This window comes from Pseudophryne corroboree (assembly GCF_028390025.1).
Source record: "Pseudophryne corroboree isolate aPseCor3 chromosome 7 unlocalized genomic scaffold, aPseCor3.hap2 SUPER_7_unloc_5, whole genome shotgun sequence".
NCBI lineage: Eukaryota > Metazoa > Chordata > Amphibia > Anura > Myobatrachidae > Pseudophryne > Pseudophryne corroboree.
Genome location: NW_026967614.1, coordinates 164,991 through 182,053, shown reverse-complemented (window position 1 = coordinate 182,053; position 17,063 = coordinate 164,991). Strand labels below are relative to the sequence as shown.

Genomic DNA, 17,063 nt, shown 5'->3' with positions numbered 1-17,063 from the left:
CTACCTCAGTATAAGTGTTGTTTAAACCCTAAATCAGGGTTACACGTTACTTTCCAATTGTAATTGATACATTAAATTCCTTCTTGTGGATGAACAGCAACAGTTGTAACCAACGCCTCTTTTCTCTAACGTCCTAAGTGGATGCTGGGGACTCCGTAAGGACCATGGGGAATAGCGGCTCCGCAGGAGACTGGGCACATCTAAAGAAAGCTTTAGGACTATGTGGTGTGCACTGGCTCCTCCCCCTATGACCCTCCTCCAAGCCTCAGTTAGATTTCTGTGCCCGACGAGAAGGGTGCACACTAGGGGCTCTCCTGAGCTTCTTAGTGAAAGTTTTAGTTTAGGTTTGTTATTTTCAGTGAGACCTGCTGGCAACAGGCTCACTGCATCGAGGGACTAAGGGGAGAAGAAGCGAACTCACCTGCGTGCAGAGTGGATTGGGCTTCTTGGCTACTGGACATTAGCTCCAGAGGGACGATCACAGGCCCAGCCTGGATGGGTCCCGGAGCCTCGCCGCCGGCCCCCTTACAGAGCCAGAAGAGCGAAGAGGTCCGGAAAAATCGGCGGCAGAAGACGTTCCTGTCTTCAATAAGGTAGCGCACAGCTGTGCGCCATTGCTCTCAGCACACTTCATACTCCGGTCACTGAGGGTGCAGGGCGCTGGGGGGGGCGCCCTGAGACGCAATAAAACATGATAAAAATACCTTACATGGCAAAAAATACATCACATATAGCTCCTGGGCTATATGGATGCATTTAACCCCTGCCAGAATATACAGAAAAACGGGAGATAAGGCCGCCGAAAAGGGGGCGAAGACTATCTCCTCAGCACACTGGCGCCATTTTCCCTCACAGCTCAGTTGGACGGAAGCTCCCTGGCTCTTCCCTGCAGTCACTACACTACAGAAAGGGTTAAAAAAAGAGAGGGGGGCACTAATTAGGCGCAGTATTAAAACATACAGCAGCTATAAGGGGAAAAACACTTATATAAGGTTATCCCTGTATATATATATATAGCGCTCTGGTGTGTGCTGGCATACTCTCCCTCTGTCTCCCCAAAGGGCTAGTGGGGTCCTGTCCTCTATCAGAGCATTCCCTGTGTGTGTGCTGTGTGTCGGCACGTTTGTGTCGACATGTATGAGGAGAAAAATGATGTGGAGACGGAGCAGAGTGTCTGTAACAGTGATGTCACCACCTAGGGGGTCGACACCTGAGTGGATGTACTGTTGAAAATTACATGACAGTGTCAGCTCTGTATAAAAAAACAAAAAAAAAAACAGTGGTTGACATGAGACAGCCGGCTACTCAGCTTGTGCCTGTCCAGACGTCTCATAGGCCGTCAGGGGCTCTAAAGCGCCCGTTACCTCAGATGGCAGATACAGACGCCGACACGGATACTGACTCCTGTGTCGACGGTGAAGAGACAACCGTGATTTCCAGTAGGGCCACACGTTACATGATTGAGACAATGGAAAATGTTTTATACATTTCTGATAATACGAGTACCACCAAAAAGGGGTATTATGTTCGGTGAGGGAAAAACTACCTGTAGTTTTCCTGAATCTGAGAAATAAAATGAGGTGTGTGATGATGCGTGGGTTTCCCCCCGATAACAATTGATAATTTCTTAAAAAGTATTGGCTGTATACCCTTTCCCGCCAGAGGTTAGGGTGCGTTGGGAAACACCCCCTAGGGGGGATAAGGCGCTCACACGCTTGTAAGAACAAGGGCTCTACCCTCTCATGAGATGGCCGCCCTTAAGGATCCTGCTGATAGAAAGCAGGAGGGTATCCAAAAATGTATTCACACACATACTGGTGTTATACTGCGACCAGCAATCGCCTCAGCCTGGAGGTGCAGTGCTGGGTTGGCATGGTCGGATTCCCTGACTGGAAATATTGATATCCTAGATAAGGATAGTATATTATTGCCTATAGAGCATTTAAAAGATGCATTTCTATATATGCATGATGCACAGCGGAATATTTGCCGACTGGCATCAAGTATAAGTGCGTTGTCCAATTCTACCAGTAAAATGGTCAGGTGATGCGGATTCCAAACGGCATTTGGAAGTATTGCCTTTGAAAGGGGACATTTGGGGTCGGTATTTTAGACCTGGTGGCCACGGCAACAACTGGGAAATCCACGTTTGTACCCCAGGTCGCCTCTCAAAATAAGACGCCGTATTATCAGGCGCAGTCCTTTGTTGGCAAGCGGACAAAAGGTTCCTCTTTTCTGCTCGTGACAGAGGGAGAGGAAAAAGGCTGAAGAGATTAGCCAGTTCCCAGGAACAGAAACCCTTTCCCGCCTCTGCCAAGCCCTCAGTATGACGCTAGGGCCTTACAAGCTCAGGCACGGTGGGGGCCCGTTCTCAATGAATTTCAGTGCGCAGTGGGCTCACTCGCAAGTAGACCCCTGGATCCTTCAGGTAATATCTCAAGGGTACATATTGGAATTCGAGACGTCTCCCCCTCGCCGTTTCCAAAAGTCGGCTTTACCGACGTCTCCCTCTGACAGGGAGGCAGTTTTGGAAGCCATTCACAAGCTGTATTCCCAGCAGGTGATAATCAAGGTACCCCTCCTGCAACAGGGAACGGGGTATTATTCCACACTATTGTGGTACCGAAGCCAGACGGCTCGGTGAGACCGATTCTAAATCTAAAATCTAAAATCTTTGAACACTTACATACAGAGGTTCAAATTCAAGATTGAGTCACTCAGAGCAGTGATTGCGAACCTGGAAGAAGGGGACTACATGATGTCTCGGGACATCAAGGATGCTTACCTTCATGTCAAAATTTACCCTTCTCACCAAGGGTACCTCAGGTTATGGTACAGAACTGTCACTATCAGTTCAGACGCTGCCGTAGGGATGGTCTACGGCACCCCGGGTCTTTACCAAGGTAATGGCCGAAATGATATCCCTTCGAAGGAAGGGAATTTTAGTTATCCCTTACTTGGACGATTCCCTGATAAGGGTAAGATCCAGGGAACAGTTGGAAGTCGGTGTAGCACTATCTCAGGTAGTGTTGCGGCAGCACGATTGGATTCTCAATATTCCAAAATCGCAGCTGGTTCCGACGACTTGTCTTCTGTTTCCTAGGGATGTTCCTGGACACAGTCCAGAAAAAAGGTGTTTCTCCCGGAAGAGAAAGCCAGGGAGTTATCCGAGCTAGTCAGGAACCTCCTAAAACCGAACCAAGTCTCAGTGCATCAATGAACAAGGGTTCTGGGTAAAAATGGTGGCTTCCTACGAAGCAATCCCATTCGTTAGATTCCACGCAAGAACTTTCCAGTGGAACCTACTGGACAAATGGTCCGGGTCGCATTTTCAGATGCATCAGCGGATAACCCTGTCACCAAGGACAAGGGTATCCATCCTGTGGTGGTTGCAGAGTGCTCATCTTCTAGAGGGCCGCAGATTCGGCATTCAGAACTGGGTCCTGGTGACCACGGATGCCAGCCTGCGAGGCTGGTGAGCAGTCACACAGGGAAGGAATATCCAGGGCTTAGGGTCAAGCCTGGATACATCACTTCACATAAATATCCTGAAGCTAAGGGCCATTTACAATGCTCTAAGCTTAGCAAGACCTCTGCTTCAAGGTCAGCTGGTGTTGATCCAGTCGGACAACATCATGGCAGTCACCCACGTAAACAGACAGGGTGGCACAAGAAGCAGGAGGGCAATGGCAGAAGCTGCAGGGATTCTTCGCTGGGCGGAAAATCATGTGATAGCACTGTCAACAGTATTCATTCCGGGAGTGGACAACTGGGAAGCAGACTTCCTCAGCACGACCTCCACCCGGGAGAGTGGGGACTTCACCCAGAAGTCGTCCACATGATTAAAAAACTCGACAGGTATTGCGCCAGGTCAAGAGACCCTCAGGCAATAGTTGTAGACGCTCTGGTAACACCGTGGGTGTACCAGTCAGTGTATGTGTTCCCTCCTCTGCCTCTCATACCCAAGGTACTGAGATTGATAAGATGGAGAGGAGAAAGCACTATATTCGTGGCTCCGGATTGGCCAAGAAGGACTTGGTAACCGGAACTTCAAGAGATGCTCACGGAGGATCCGTGGCCTCTACCTCTAAGAAGGGACCTGCTCCAGCAAGGACCCTGTCTGTTCCAAGACTTACCGCGGCTGCGTTTGACGGCATGCCGGTTGAACACCGGATCCTGAAGGAAAAAAGGCATTCCGGATGAAGTCATCCATATCCTGATCTAAAGCCAGGAAGGATGTAACCGCAAAAACATTATCACCGCAATTGGCGAAAATATGTTGCGTAGTGCGAGGCCAGTAAGGCCCGATGGAGGAAATTCAACTGGGTCGATTCCTACATTTCCTGCAAACAGGAGTGTCTATGGGCCTGAAATTGGGGTCCATTAAGGTTCAGATTTCGGCCCTGTCAATTTTCTTCCAAAAAAGAACTAGCTTCAGTCCCTGAAGTTTAGACGTTTGTAAAAGGGGTACTGCATATACAGCCTCCTTTTGTGCCTCCAGTGGCAATTTGGGATCTCAATGTAGTTTGGGTTCCAAAAGTCACATTGGTTTGAACCACTTAAATCTGTGGAGTTAAAATATCTCACATGGAAAGTGGTCATGCTGTTGGCCCTGGCCTGGGCCAGGCGCGTGTCAGAATTGGCGGCTTTATCCTGTAAAAGCCCTTATCTGATTTTCCATTCGGACAGGGCGGAATTGAGGACTCGTCCTCAGTTTCTCCCTAAGGTGGTTCCAGCGTTTTCACCTGAACCAACCTATTGTGGTGCCTGCGGCTACTAGGGACTTGGAGGAATCCAAGTTGCTGGATGTTGTCAGGGCCCTGAAAATATGTTTCCAGGACGGCTGGAGTCAGGAAATCTGACTCGCTGTTTATCCTGTATGCACCCAACAAGCTGGGTGCTCCTGCTTCTAAGCAGACTATTGCTCGTTGGATTTGTAGTACAATTCAGCTTGCACATTCTGTGGCAGGCCTGCCACAGCTAAAATCTGTAAAAGCCCGTTCCACAAGGAAAGTGGGCTCATCTTGGGCGGCTGCCCGAGGGGTCTCGGCTTTACAACTTTGCCGAGCAGCTACTTGGTCAGGGGCAAACACGTTTGCTAAATTCTACAAATTTGATACCCTGGCTGAGGAGGACCTGGAGTTCTCTCATTCGGTGCTGCAGAGTCATCCGCACTCTCCCGCCCGTTTGGGAGCTTTGGTATAATCCCCATGGTCCTTACGGAGTCCCCAGCATCCACTTAGGACGTCAGAGAAAATAAGAATTTACTTACCGATAATTCTATTTCTCATAGTCCGTAGTGGATGCTGGGCGCCCATCCCAAGTGCGGATTGTCTGCAATACTTGTACATAGTTATTGTTACAAAAATCGGGTTATTATTGTTGGGAGACATCTTTTCAGAGGCTCCTCTGTTATCATGCTGTTAACTGGGTTCAGATCACAGGTTGTACGGTGTGATTGGTGTGGCTGGTATGAGTCTTACCCGGGATTCAAAATCCTTCCTTATTGTGTACGCTCGTCCGGGCAAAGTATCCTAACTGAGGCTTGGAGGAGGGTCATAGGGGGAGGAGCCAGTGCACACCACATAGTCCTAAAGCTTTCTTTAGATGTGCCCAGTCTCCTGCGGAGCCGCTATTCCCCATGGTCCTTACGGAGTCCCCAGCATCCACTACGGACTATGAGAAATAGAATTATCGGTAAGTAAATTCTTATTATTTACTGCAGTTAAAGTTCATATGTAACTCACGTGAGTAATGAAAGAAAACAGGGGGAGAGCGCTGTGATGGTTGGTGAAACACAGCGGTATGCTACGACCCCCGTTAACCGTGGCTGGATCTTATTGGCACTCGCGGTCGGGATATTTCTCCCTGCCGTGGGGTAGAGACCTCCTTTTGCTCGGTCTCAAATTGCTTTTTCCCCTTCACCGCTGTCTTTACATCAGACGTCCGCCGTGATGTAGCTCGTTCATGAACGGGCTTATATCTCAGCAATCAGAGTGTCCGGTAATCACCTTTCTTACGCGTTTCTCCGCTGTTATCCAAGAGCGGTTTCGTCAGAGGATACATCAGCAGCCTAGCAGGCTCTTTTTAAAATGCACCGGACCAATAGCATTACTAATTAGTTGATTGGATACATACATGTACTAATTGGATGCATACATGTAATGACTCACATATGGAACAACTTTCTAATTGCAATTGCACATATAAAGGCATTTCATAATATAAAAATAAGCAACATGGTGATTAAAAATAATAATAAAATAAGCAACAAGGTGGTTTAAAAAATAACAGAAAATATATAATCTATATACAGATTAACCTATAATCTTTCAATCAATACCTCATATCTATAATCACATATACATAATTCAGAGACTCAGCACTAAGGATCCCCATTTACTTATATAAAACCTTTTAGGGTAACATAAATCCATGCCACTACTAAAGCAGTTCTTGTGGCGCAGGGGAAACATCAAATGCACTCTATGCAGCTAGTCCCATGTTCGAATCCAACCCACTCAGCTTAACATCCATATTATTTATTTACTTTTAATGGGATCATTCTATCAATTCATTTTTACCTTTAATTTTTGTTAATATTATTTCTATATTTCATTATTTTAACCCCTGGAATAACTACATTGCTGTTTAAACAACAAAAAGAATTGAAGAAAAAATAAATATTAAACAGACAATTTAAGGATTCGAAGATTTAAATATTTAAAGATGTTAAAATTTAAAACAGGGAGGGGGGGGGAGGGAGGGGGGCCTTTTGGGAGAAGGAGGGGGAAAAAATAAAATAAAAATAAAAAAATATATATATAGAACCAAGAGAAAGTGTAAAAAGCTGATTACTTGCAGCAGCTGGGCACTGTAATAGCTCCAGAGCTGCTCTGTAAGGCAACTAAAAGGGTGTGGGCCCTGCAGCACTACCTGTAGTTCGCATTGTGCGTTGGAAGGCACAAAGTAAGCAGACGGGAGAAGTCAAGATAGTGCGCAAGGGCATAGAAGGGAGTGGCTCAAGAAAAGAGAAGTGTAAACAGACAGCAAACTAGGCTGGAGAAAGACATGAGACAAAGAGATCTGAATTATACGAGAGCCGACCAGGGGAAACACAAATTATGCAGTCAAGTTTCCCACATTTGGGGATATCGCAGGAGCAGCACACCCAGAGTGCAATTGGTGAGCCTTGCCCTGGGAGAAGCACCTTCATGATCATAGTATCTCACCTAGCAGGTAAGTAGGAGTTGGGCTAGAGCTGGGGAGGGTCGCTGCTCGGGCACCCCCCTGTCAAGTGAAGGAGATCCAACTGAGGCAGCACAAGGGAACTCTCGAAAGAAGAACAAGGCTAGAGGAAGATCTGAGACAAAGAAATCTGACTTTTACCAGAGCTGACCAGAGGAAAGCACAAACACAGTCCCCCACTACCACAAATAATGCTGTCAAGTTTACCACATTTGGGAAAATAACAGGGGTCAGCATACCCAGAATGCAATGAATGAACCTCACCCTGGGAGAACAATCTTCATGACCATGGTATCTCTTATGCAAAATAAGTATGATTTGGGATAGGGCTGGAGAGGGCCGCTGCTCAGGCACATCTCTGTCAAGTAAAGGAGATTCAACTGAGGCAGCACAAGGGAACTCTCATCTGGGGACAACAACTGCAGGAGGTACACATATTTTCAGATGAACATGGGAGGGCAGAAGGCTGCCTAATACTGAAGCACCCCCAAACAACAAACCAAATGCAACAACTAGTGCAAGCATTCCTGGGGGAAGGCCTGCAGCATATGGATTTGCATATGGTGATGTCATCCAAACAGTGGGTCAAAGTTGGCTTCAACCCTCGTCTGCATATGAAAAGATAAAATTGGCATGCAGGGCATGGCGGCCTTTTGCGGTGCTTGGATGACCCCTAGTTCGCATTAAACACCTCCACCCTCCTTCGGTGTGGGGCTCATGATGGCTATGCCCCAGCCCCTGAAGCATTCAAGCTGATTTCTTGCAGCAGCTGGGCACTGTAACAGCTCCAGAGCTGCTCTGTAAGGCAAGTAAAAGGGTGTGGGCCCTGCAGCACTACCTGTAGTTTGCATTGTGTGTTGGAAGGCACAAAGTAAGCAGACGGGAGAAGTCAGGATAGTGCGCAAGGGCATAGAAGGGAGCAACTCAAGAAAAGAGAAGTGGAAACAGACTGCAAATTAGGCTGGAGAGAGACCTGAGACAAAGAGATCTGAATTATACGAGAGCCGACCAGGTGAAACACAAATTATGCAGTCAAGTGTCCAACATTTGGGGAAACCGCAGGAGTAGCACACCCAGAGTGCAATGGGTGAGCCTTGCCCTGGGAGAAGCACCTTCATGATCATAGTATCTCACCTGGCAGGTAAGTAGGAGCTGGGCTAGAGCTGGGGAGGGTCGCTGCTCGGGCACCCCCCTGTCAAGTGAAGGAGATCCAACTGAGGCAGCACAAGGGAACTCTCAAAAGAAGAACAAGGCTAGAGGAAGATCTGAGACAAAGAAATCTGACTTTTACCAGAGCTGACCAGAGGAAAGCACAAACACAGTCCCTCACTACCACAAATAATGCAGTCCAGTTTCCCACATTTGGGGAAATCACAGGGGTCAGCATACCCAGAATGCAATGAATGAACCTCACCCTGGGAAAACAATCTTCATGACCATGGTATCTCCTATGCAAAATAAGTATGATTTGGGATAGAGCTGGGGAGGGCCGCTGCTCAGGCACATCTCTGTCAAGTAAAGGAGATTCAACTGAGGCAGCACAAGGGAACTCTCATCGGGGGACAACAACTGCAGGGAGAACACATATTTTCAGATGAACATGGGAGGGCAGAAGGCTGCCTAATACTGAAGCACCCCCAAACAACAAACCAAATGCAACAACTAGTGCTAGCATTCCTGGGGGAAGGCCTGCAGCAGATGGATTTGCATATGGTGATGTCATCCAAGCAGTGGGTCAAAGTTGGCTTCAACACTCATCTGCATATGAATAGAGAAGAGGGGCGTGCAGGGCATGGCGGCCTTTTGCGGCGCTTGGATGACCCCTAGTTCGCATTAAACACCTCCACCCTCCTTCGGTGTGGGGCTCATGTTGGCTATGCCCCAGCCCCTGAAGCATTCAAGCTGATTTCTTGCAGCAGCTGGGCACTGTAACAGCTCCAGAGCTGCTCTGTAAGGCAAGTAAAAGGGTGTGGGCCCTGCAGCACTACCTGTAGTTCGCATTGTGCGTTGGAAGGCACAAAGTTAGCAGACGGGAGAAGTCAGGATAGTGCGCAAGGGCATAGAAGGGAGCGGCTCAAGAAAAGAGAAGTGGAAACAGACAGCAAACTAGGCTGGAGAGAGACCTGAGACAAATACATCTGAATTATACGAGAGCCGACCAGGGGAAACACAAATTATGCAGTCAAGTTTCCCACATTTGGGGAAATCACAGGGGCAGCACACCCAGAGTGCGATGGGTGAGCCTTGCCCTGGGAGAAGCACCTACATGATCATAGGATCTCACCTGGCAGGTAAGTAGGAGTTGGGCTAGAGCTGGGGAGGGTCGCTGCTCGGGCACCCCCCTGTCAAGTGAAGGAGATCCAACTGAGGCAGCACAAGGGAACTCTCGAAAGAAGAACAAGGCTAGAGGAAGATCTGAGACAAAGAAATCTGACTTTTACCAGAGCTGACCAGAGGAAAGCACAAACACAGCCCCCCACTACCACAAATAATGCAGTCGAGTTTCCAACATTTGGGGAAATCACAGGGGTCAGCATAAACAGAATGCAATGAATGAACCTCACCATGGGAGAACAATCTTCATGACCATGGTATCTCCTATGCAAAATAAGTATGATTTGGGATAGAGCTGGGGAGGGCCGCTGCTCAGGCACATCTCTGTCAAGTAAAGGCGATTCAACTGAGGCAGCACAAGGGAACTCTCATCTTGGGACAACAACTGCAGGGAGAACACATATTTTCAGATGAACATGGGAGGGCAGAAGGCTGCCTAATACTGAAGCACCCCCAAACAACAAACCAAATGCAACAACTAGTGCAAGCATTCCTGGGGAAGGCCTGCAGCAGATGGATTTGCATATGGTGATGTCATCCAAGCAGTGGGTCAGAGTTGGCTTCAACCCTCGTCTGCATATGAAAAGAAAAAAGGGATGTGCAGGGAATGGCGGCCTTTTGCGGCGCTTGGATGACCCCTAATTCGCATTAAACATCTCCACCCTCCTTCGGTGTGGGGCTCATGATGGCTATGCCCCAGCCCCTGAAGCATTCAAGCTGATTTCTTGCAGCAGCTGGGCACTGTAACAGCTCCAGAGCTGCTCTGTAAAGCATGTAAAAGGGTGTGGGCTCTGCAGCACTACCTGTAGTTTGCATTGTGCGTTGGAAGGCACAAAGTATACAGACAGGAGAGGTCAGAATAGTGCGCAAGGGCATAGAAGGGAGCGGCTCAAGAAAAGAGAAGTGGAAACAGACAGCAAACTAGGCTGGAGAGAGACCTGAGACAAAGAGATCTGAATTATACGAGAGCCGACCAGGGGAAACACAAATTATGCAGTCAAGTTTCCCACATTTGGGGAAATCACAGGGGCAGCACACCCAGAGTGCAATGGGTGAGCCTTGCCCTGGGAGAAGCACCTACATGATCATAGTATCTCACCTGGCAGGTAAGTAGGAGTTGGGCTAGAGCTGGGGAGGGTCGCAGCTCGGGCACCCCCCTGTCAAGTGAAGGAGATCCAACTGAGGCAGCACAAGGGAACTCTCGAAAGAAGAACAAGGCTAGAGGAAGATCTGAGACAAAGAAATCTGACTTTTACCAGAGCTGACCAGAGGAAAGCACAAACACAGTCCCCCACTACCACAAATAATGCAGTCAAGTTTCCCACATTTGGGGAAATCACAGGGGTCAGCATACCCAGAATGCAATGAATGAACCTCAACCTGGGAGAACAATCTTCATGAGCATGGTATCTCCTATGCAAAATAAGTATGATTTGGGATAGAGCTGGGGAGGGCCGCTGCTCAGGCACATCTCTGTCAAGTAAAGGAGATTCAACTGAGGCAGCACAAGGGAACTCTCATCTGGGGACAACAACTGCAGGGAGAACACATATTTTCAGATGAACATGGGAGGGCAGAAGGCTGCCTAATACTGAAGCACCCCCAAACAATAAACCAAATGCAACAACTAGTGCAAGCATTCCTGGGGGAAGGCCTGCAGCAGATGGATTTGCATATGGTGATGTCATCCAAGCAGTGGGTCAAAGTTGGCTTCAACCCTCGTCTGCATATGAAAAGAAAAAAGGTATGTGCTGGGCATGGCGGCCTTTTGCGGCGCTTGGATGACCCCTAATTCACATTAAACACCTCCACCCTCCTTCGGTGTGGGGCTCATGTTGGCTATGCCCCAGCCCCTGAAGCATTCAAGCTGATTTCTTGCAGCAGCTGGGCACTGTAACAGCTCCAGAGCTGCTCTGTAAAGCATGTAAAAGGGTGAGGGCCCTGCAGCACTACCTGTAGTTTGCATTGACGTTGGAAGGCACAAAGTAAGCAGACAGGAGAGGTCATAATAGTGCGCAAGGGCATAGAAGGGAGCGGCTCAAGAAAAGAGAAGTGGAAACAGACAGCAAACTAGGCTGGAGAGAGACCTGAGACAAAGAGATCTGAATTATACGAGAGCCGACCAGGGGAAACACAAATTATGCAGTCAAGTTTCCCACATTTGGGGAAATCGCAAGAGCAGCACACCCAGAGTGCAATGGGTGAGCCTTGCCCTGGGAGAAGCACCTTCATGATCATAGTATCTCACCTGGCAGGTAAGTAGGAGTTGGGCTAGAGCTGGGTAGGGTCACTGCTCGGGCACTTCCCTGTCAAGTGAAGGAGATCCAAGTGAGTCAGCACAAGGGAACTCTCGAAAGAAGAACAAGGCTAGAGGAAGATCTGAGACAAATAAATCTGACTTTTACCAGAGCTGACCAGAGGAAAGCACAAACACAGTCCCCCACTACCACAAATAATGAAGTCGAGTTTCCCACATTTGGGGAAATCACAGGGGTCAGCATACCCAAAATGCAATGAATGAACCTCACCCTGGGATAACAGTCTTCATTACCATGATATCTCCTATGCAAAATAAGTATGATTTGGGATAGGGCTGGGGAGGGCCGCTGCTCAGGCACATCTCTGTCAAGTAAAGGAGATTCAACTGAGGCAGCACAAGGGAACTCTCATCTGGGGACAACAACTGCAGGGAGAACACATATTTTCAGATGAACATGGGAGGGCAGAAGGCTGCCTAATACTGAAGCACCCCCAAACAACAAACCAAATGCAACAACTAGTACAAGCATTCCTGGGGGAAGGTCAGCAGAAGACGGATTTGCATACAGTGATGTCATCCAAGCAGTGGGCCAAAGTTGTCTGGAACCCTCATCTGCATATGAAAAGAGAAAAGGGGTATGCAGGGAATGGCGGCCTTTTGCGGCGCTTGGATGACCCTTAGTTCGCATTAAACACCCCCACCCTCCTTCGGTGTGGGGCTCATGTTGGCAATGCCCCAGCCCCTGAAGCATTCAAGCTGATTTCTTGCAGCAGCTTGGCACTGTAACAGCTCCAGAGCTGCTCTGTAATGCAAGTAAAAGTTTGTGGGCCCTGCAGCACTACCTGTAGTTTGCATTGTGCATTGGAAGGCACAAAGTAAGCAGACAGGAGGAGAAGTCAGGATAGTGCACAAGGGTATAGAAGGGAGGGGCTCAAAAAAAGAAGAAGTGGAAACAGACTGCAAACTAGGCTGGAGAGAGACCTGAGACAAAGAGATCTGAATTATATAAAAGCCGACCAGTGGAAACACAAATTATGCAGTCAAGTTTCCCATATTTTGGGAAATCACAGGGGCAGCACACCCAGAGTGCAATGGGTGAGCCTTGCCCTGGGAGAAGCACCTTCATGATCATAGTATCTCACCTGGCAGGTAAGTAGGAGTTGGGCTAGAGCTGGGGAGGGTCGCTGCTTGGGCACCCCCCTGTCAAGTAAAGGAGATCCAACTGAGGCAGCACAAGGGAACTCTCGAAAGAAGAACAAGGCTAGAGGAAGATCTGAGATAAAGAAATCTGACTTTTACCAGAGCTGACCAGAGGAAAGCACAAACACAGTCCCCCACTACCACAAATAATGCAGTCAAGTTTCCCACATTTGGGGAAATCACAGGGGTCAGCATACCCAGAATGCAATGAATGAACCTCACCCTGGGAGAACGATCTTCATGACCATGGTATCTCCTATGCAAAATAAGTATGATTTGGGATAGGGCTGGGGAGGGCTGCTGCTCAGGCACATCTCTGTCAAGTAAAGAAGATTCAACTGAGGCAGCACAAGGGAACTCTCATCTGGGGACAACAACTGCAGGGAGAACACATATTTTCAGATGAACATGGGAGGGCAGAAGGCTGCCTAATACTGAAGCACCCCCAAACAACAAACCAAATGCAACAACTAGTGCAAGCATTCCTGGGGGAAGGCCTGCAGCAGATGGATTTGCATATGGTGATGTCATCCAAGCAGTGGGTCAAATTTGGCTTCAACCCTCGTCTGCATATGAAAAGAGAAAAGGGGCGTGCAGGGCATGGCGGCCTTTTGCGGCGCTTGGATGACCCCTAGTTCGCATTAAACACCTCCACCCTCCTTCGGTGTGGGGCTCATGTTGGCTATGCCCCAGCCCCTGAAGCATTCAAGCTGATTTCTTGCAGAAGCTGGGCACTGTAACAGCTCCAGAGCTGCTCTGTATGGCAAGTAAAAGGGTGTGGGCCCTGCAGCACTACCTGTAGTTCGCATTGTGCGTTGGAAGGCACAAAGTAAGCAGATGGGAGAAGTCAGGATAGTGCGCAAGGGCATAGAAGGGAGCGGCTCAAGAAAAGAGAAGTGGAAACAGACAGCAAACTAGGCTGGAGAGCTCTTCTGTCTATATTTTGCAAACCTGCTCTTGTCCTCTCCAGCTGCTCCATGTAGATTTGACGTCTGGAAAGGTGCATAACCCACTGACAAGCAGGCACACTCCTGCACGAGTTTTCTCTCTCACTAGCTGGATGATACACAATCATTTGCATGTGCTCCACCTCCGACACACCACCCACCCAACCACCCAGTGACCAGAGCCACCCACAAGCCAACTGGCTCCTTGATTTAATTTGCACAGTGTAGTCATCCAGGCAGCATGTCCTTCTCAATGGAAGGATCTCTGGTTCCATGGAATCTTCCACATTGGAATGCTGCGGAATAAAAAGGATTTAAATATTCAGCTTGCTAGCATTCAATGTACCTGCGGCTTGGCTTTAGCACATGGGTCTTCATCCTGTTGCCCTCCAGCTGCTGTGAAACTACACATCCCAGCATGCCCTGCCACAGTTTTGCTATTAAGGTATGCTAAAACTGAGGCAGAGCATGCTGGGATGTGTAGTTCCACAGCAGCTGGAGGGTCGCAGGTTGAAGACCCATGTTCTAGCATGCCTGTTCTATGATGCATGTACCGTGGTGTCACAATCAGCTTGGAATGGGGTGTCTAGCAGGCATTTGCTGACAGCCACTTGAGGGAGACACACATCAGGAGATGCAGCATATCGGAGGTCTTCGATGCCTTTCCAGCAAATGCACACCACCTGCTGCTGGTCTGGACACAAAACAATGCCCACAATCGAAGTCCCAAAATGCCCAACTACAGGATTCATGTAAGTAGTGAATTTAGGAATGAATTTAGAAGTAGGAAATGAAGTTAGTTCACAAGTACATTCAAATTCAGATCTAAAGTCTAGGTAGGCCTCACGTCCTGGCAGCCCCCAGCACTTATAAATGCCTTGATTAGAGGTAGAGAATTAAATGTAGATAAAAAGTAGACACAAAATAAGACTCCACAGAGCAGTTATCAGGTGTCTTTATCAATTGTTGTATTTAAAAAATCAAGCAATTAGGGAACACAATGTTGCAACAATGTAACCCTATTTGCAAAATAGTACTAAATAAGTTTGTCAATGTAAGACATTTGCAAAGGCGCATCCAAAACACGCTGGAAAATGCAACTGAATCTGTTTTTGGAGGCTAGAATAGGAAATGTGCATCGGTCCTACAAGTACTGAAAGCTCTTCTACCATCTCCCTTTTCTGAAAAGCCATTTAATATATGGTTCCCAGATAGGGGACATATCAGATATTGCCTTTCAAAAGCAGCAAATATCATACCACTTCTATTGCCATCAAAGATAAACATTGATTGTTTTCAGATATTGGATTGAAAAAGCAGTCTTTATTGACATAAAGAAGCAAAAAAACATACATAAACATTACACACATAAGTACTGTGTTGCAGCACAGATAAAACACAATACAAATGCTGTCGGTATAGTACAGTTCAAGAACTACAGCACAGGCCAGCCTACACTATAAATCATGAACTGCACTATACATTTAAACAATACAATAATACAACAGTTAATAAGGCTATGGGTGTGGAGTGTAAGAGGGTGAGGGAATCACAAGCCCGAAGCTTTATTGAAAGACAGACACATATAAAGGGAGGATTAATAAATACAAAGATATCCTTTACTATAGAATGTAGTCCAATCCGGTCTTTCAACTCTTCCACAACTTAAAAACGGATAGTGTTCCCAAGCCTTCCATCCTGGAATATCTTCAGTCTCTCGCCAATGAAGAAAACAATCCCTCCAGCAGACTCTTCAACCACGATACAAGATCACAGCCAAAAGGGCGAGAAGCAACTACACTTGCGTTTAACCAAAACAGCTAAAACTTAGTGGAGGAAAGTGCAGTGCACCAAAACATAAGCTGACACAATCATGGAGAATGCGCCAGCATATATGCTCTTCTATCTATATTTTGCAAACCTGCTCTTGTCCCCTCCAGCTGCTCCATGTAGATTTGACGTCTGGCAAGGTGCATAACCCACTGACAAGCAGGCACACTCCTGCATGAGTTTTCACTCTCACTAGCTGGATGATACACATTCATTTGCATGTGCTCCACCTCCGACACACCGCCCACCCAACCACCCAGTCACCAGAGCTACCCACAAGCCAACTGGCTCCGTAACTTAATTTGCACAGTGCAGTCATCCAGGCAGCATGTCCTTCTCAATGGAATAATCTCTGGTTCCATGGAATCTTCCGCATTGGAATGCTGCGGAACAAAAAGGATTTAAACATTCAGCTTGCTAGCATTCAATGTACCTGCGGCTTGGCTCTAGCACATGGGTCTTCATCCTGTGGCCCTCCAGCTGCTGTGAAACTACACATCCCAGCATGCCCTGCCACAGTTTTGCTATTAAGGTATGCTAAAACTGAGGCAGGGCATGCTGGGATGTGTAGTTCCACAGCAGCTGGAGGGTCGCAGGTTGAAGACCCATGTTCTAGCATGCCTGTTCTATGATGCATGTTCCGTGAAGTCACAATCAGCTTGGAATGGGGTATCTAGCAGGCATTTGCTGACAGCCACTTGAGGGAGACACACATCAGGAGATGCAGCATATCGGAGGTCTTCGATGCCTTTCCAGCAAATGCACACCACCTGCTGCTGGTCTGGACACAAAACAATGCCCACAATCGAAGTCCCAAAATGCCCAACTACAGGATTCATGTAAGTAGTGAATTTAGGAATGAATTTAGAAGTAGGAAATTAAGTTAGTACACAAGTACATTCAAATTCAGATCTAAAGTCTAGGTAGGCCTCACGTCCTGGCAGCCCCCAGCATTTAAAAATGCCTTGATTAGAGGTAGGGAATTAAATGTAGATAAGAAGTAGACGCAAAATAAGACTCCACAGAGCAGTTATCAGGTGTCTTTATCAATTGTTGCATTTAAAAAATCAAGCAATTAGGGAACACAATGTTGCAACAATGTAACCCTATTTGCAAAATAGTACTAAATAAGTTTGTCGATGTAAGACATTTGCAAAGGCGCATTTAAAACACACTGGAAAATGCAACTGAATCTGTTTTTGGAGGCTAGAATAGGAAATGTGCATCGGTCCAACGAGTACTGA

The 17,063-nt window shown here is 47.5% G+C and overlaps 12 non-coding genes across 12 annotated transcripts; all 12 read right to left on the bottom strand.

The window, feature by feature from the left end:
• Positions 1 to 7,084: 7,084 nt before the first annotated feature.
• LOC134986714 (U1 spliceosomal RNA) lies at positions 7,085 to 7,247 on the bottom strand. Its single transcript, XR_010192541.1, has one exon. It is a non-coding gene; the product is annotated as a U1 spliceosomal RNA (small nuclear RNA).
• Positions 7,248 to 7,399: 152 nt separating this feature from the next.
• Positions 7,400 to 7,563, bottom strand: LOC134986761 (U1 spliceosomal RNA). The gene has a single exon (XR_010192586.1). It is a non-coding gene; the product is annotated as a U1 spliceosomal RNA (small nuclear RNA).
• A 671-nt stretch (positions 7,564 to 8,234) lies between these two features.
• On the bottom strand, positions 8,235 to 8,397 carry LOC134986705 (U1 spliceosomal RNA). Its single transcript, XR_010192534.1, has one exon. It is a non-coding gene; the product is annotated as a U1 spliceosomal RNA (small nuclear RNA).
• Positions 8,398 to 8,549: 152 nt separating this feature from the next.
• Positions 8,550 to 8,713, bottom strand: LOC134986751 (U1 spliceosomal RNA). Its single transcript, XR_010192578.1, has one exon. It is a non-coding gene; the product is annotated as a U1 spliceosomal RNA (small nuclear RNA).
• Positions 8,714 to 9,384: 671 nt separating this feature from the next.
• On the bottom strand, positions 9,385 to 9,547 carry LOC134986711 (U1 spliceosomal RNA). Its single transcript, XR_010192538.1, has one exon. It is a non-coding gene; the product is annotated as a U1 spliceosomal RNA (small nuclear RNA).
• Positions 9,548 to 9,699: 152 nt separating this feature from the next.
• Positions 9,700 to 9,863, bottom strand: LOC134986757 (U1 spliceosomal RNA). The gene has a single exon (XR_010192583.1). It is a non-coding gene; the product is annotated as a U1 spliceosomal RNA (small nuclear RNA).
• A 670-nt stretch (positions 9,864 to 10,533) lies between these two features.
• LOC134986695 (U1 spliceosomal RNA) lies at positions 10,534 to 10,696 on the bottom strand. The gene has a single exon (XR_010192523.1). It is a non-coding gene; the product is annotated as a U1 spliceosomal RNA (small nuclear RNA).
• Positions 10,697 to 10,848: 152 nt separating this feature from the next.
• Positions 10,849 to 11,012, bottom strand: LOC134986747 (U1 spliceosomal RNA). Its single transcript, XR_010192574.1, has one exon. It is a non-coding gene; the product is annotated as a U1 spliceosomal RNA (small nuclear RNA).
• Positions 11,013 to 11,682: 670 nt separating this feature from the next.
• LOC134986682 (U1 spliceosomal RNA) lies at positions 11,683 to 11,845 on the bottom strand. The gene has a single exon (XR_010192511.1). It is a non-coding gene; the product is annotated as a U1 spliceosomal RNA (small nuclear RNA).
• Positions 11,846 to 11,997: 152 nt separating this feature from the next.
• Positions 11,998 to 12,161, bottom strand: LOC134986765 (U1 spliceosomal RNA). The gene has a single exon (XR_010192591.1). It is a non-coding gene; the product is annotated as a U1 spliceosomal RNA (small nuclear RNA).
• Positions 12,162 to 12,836: 675 nt separating this feature from the next.
• LOC134986699 (U1 spliceosomal RNA) lies at positions 12,837 to 12,999 on the bottom strand. The gene has a single exon (XR_010192527.1). It is a non-coding gene; the product is annotated as a U1 spliceosomal RNA (small nuclear RNA).
• Positions 13,000 to 13,151: 152 nt separating this feature from the next.
• LOC134986729 (U1 spliceosomal RNA) lies at positions 13,152 to 13,315 on the bottom strand. The gene has a single exon (XR_010192555.1). It is a non-coding gene; the product is annotated as a U1 spliceosomal RNA (small nuclear RNA).
• Positions 13,316 to 17,063: the final 3,748 nt, after the last annotated feature.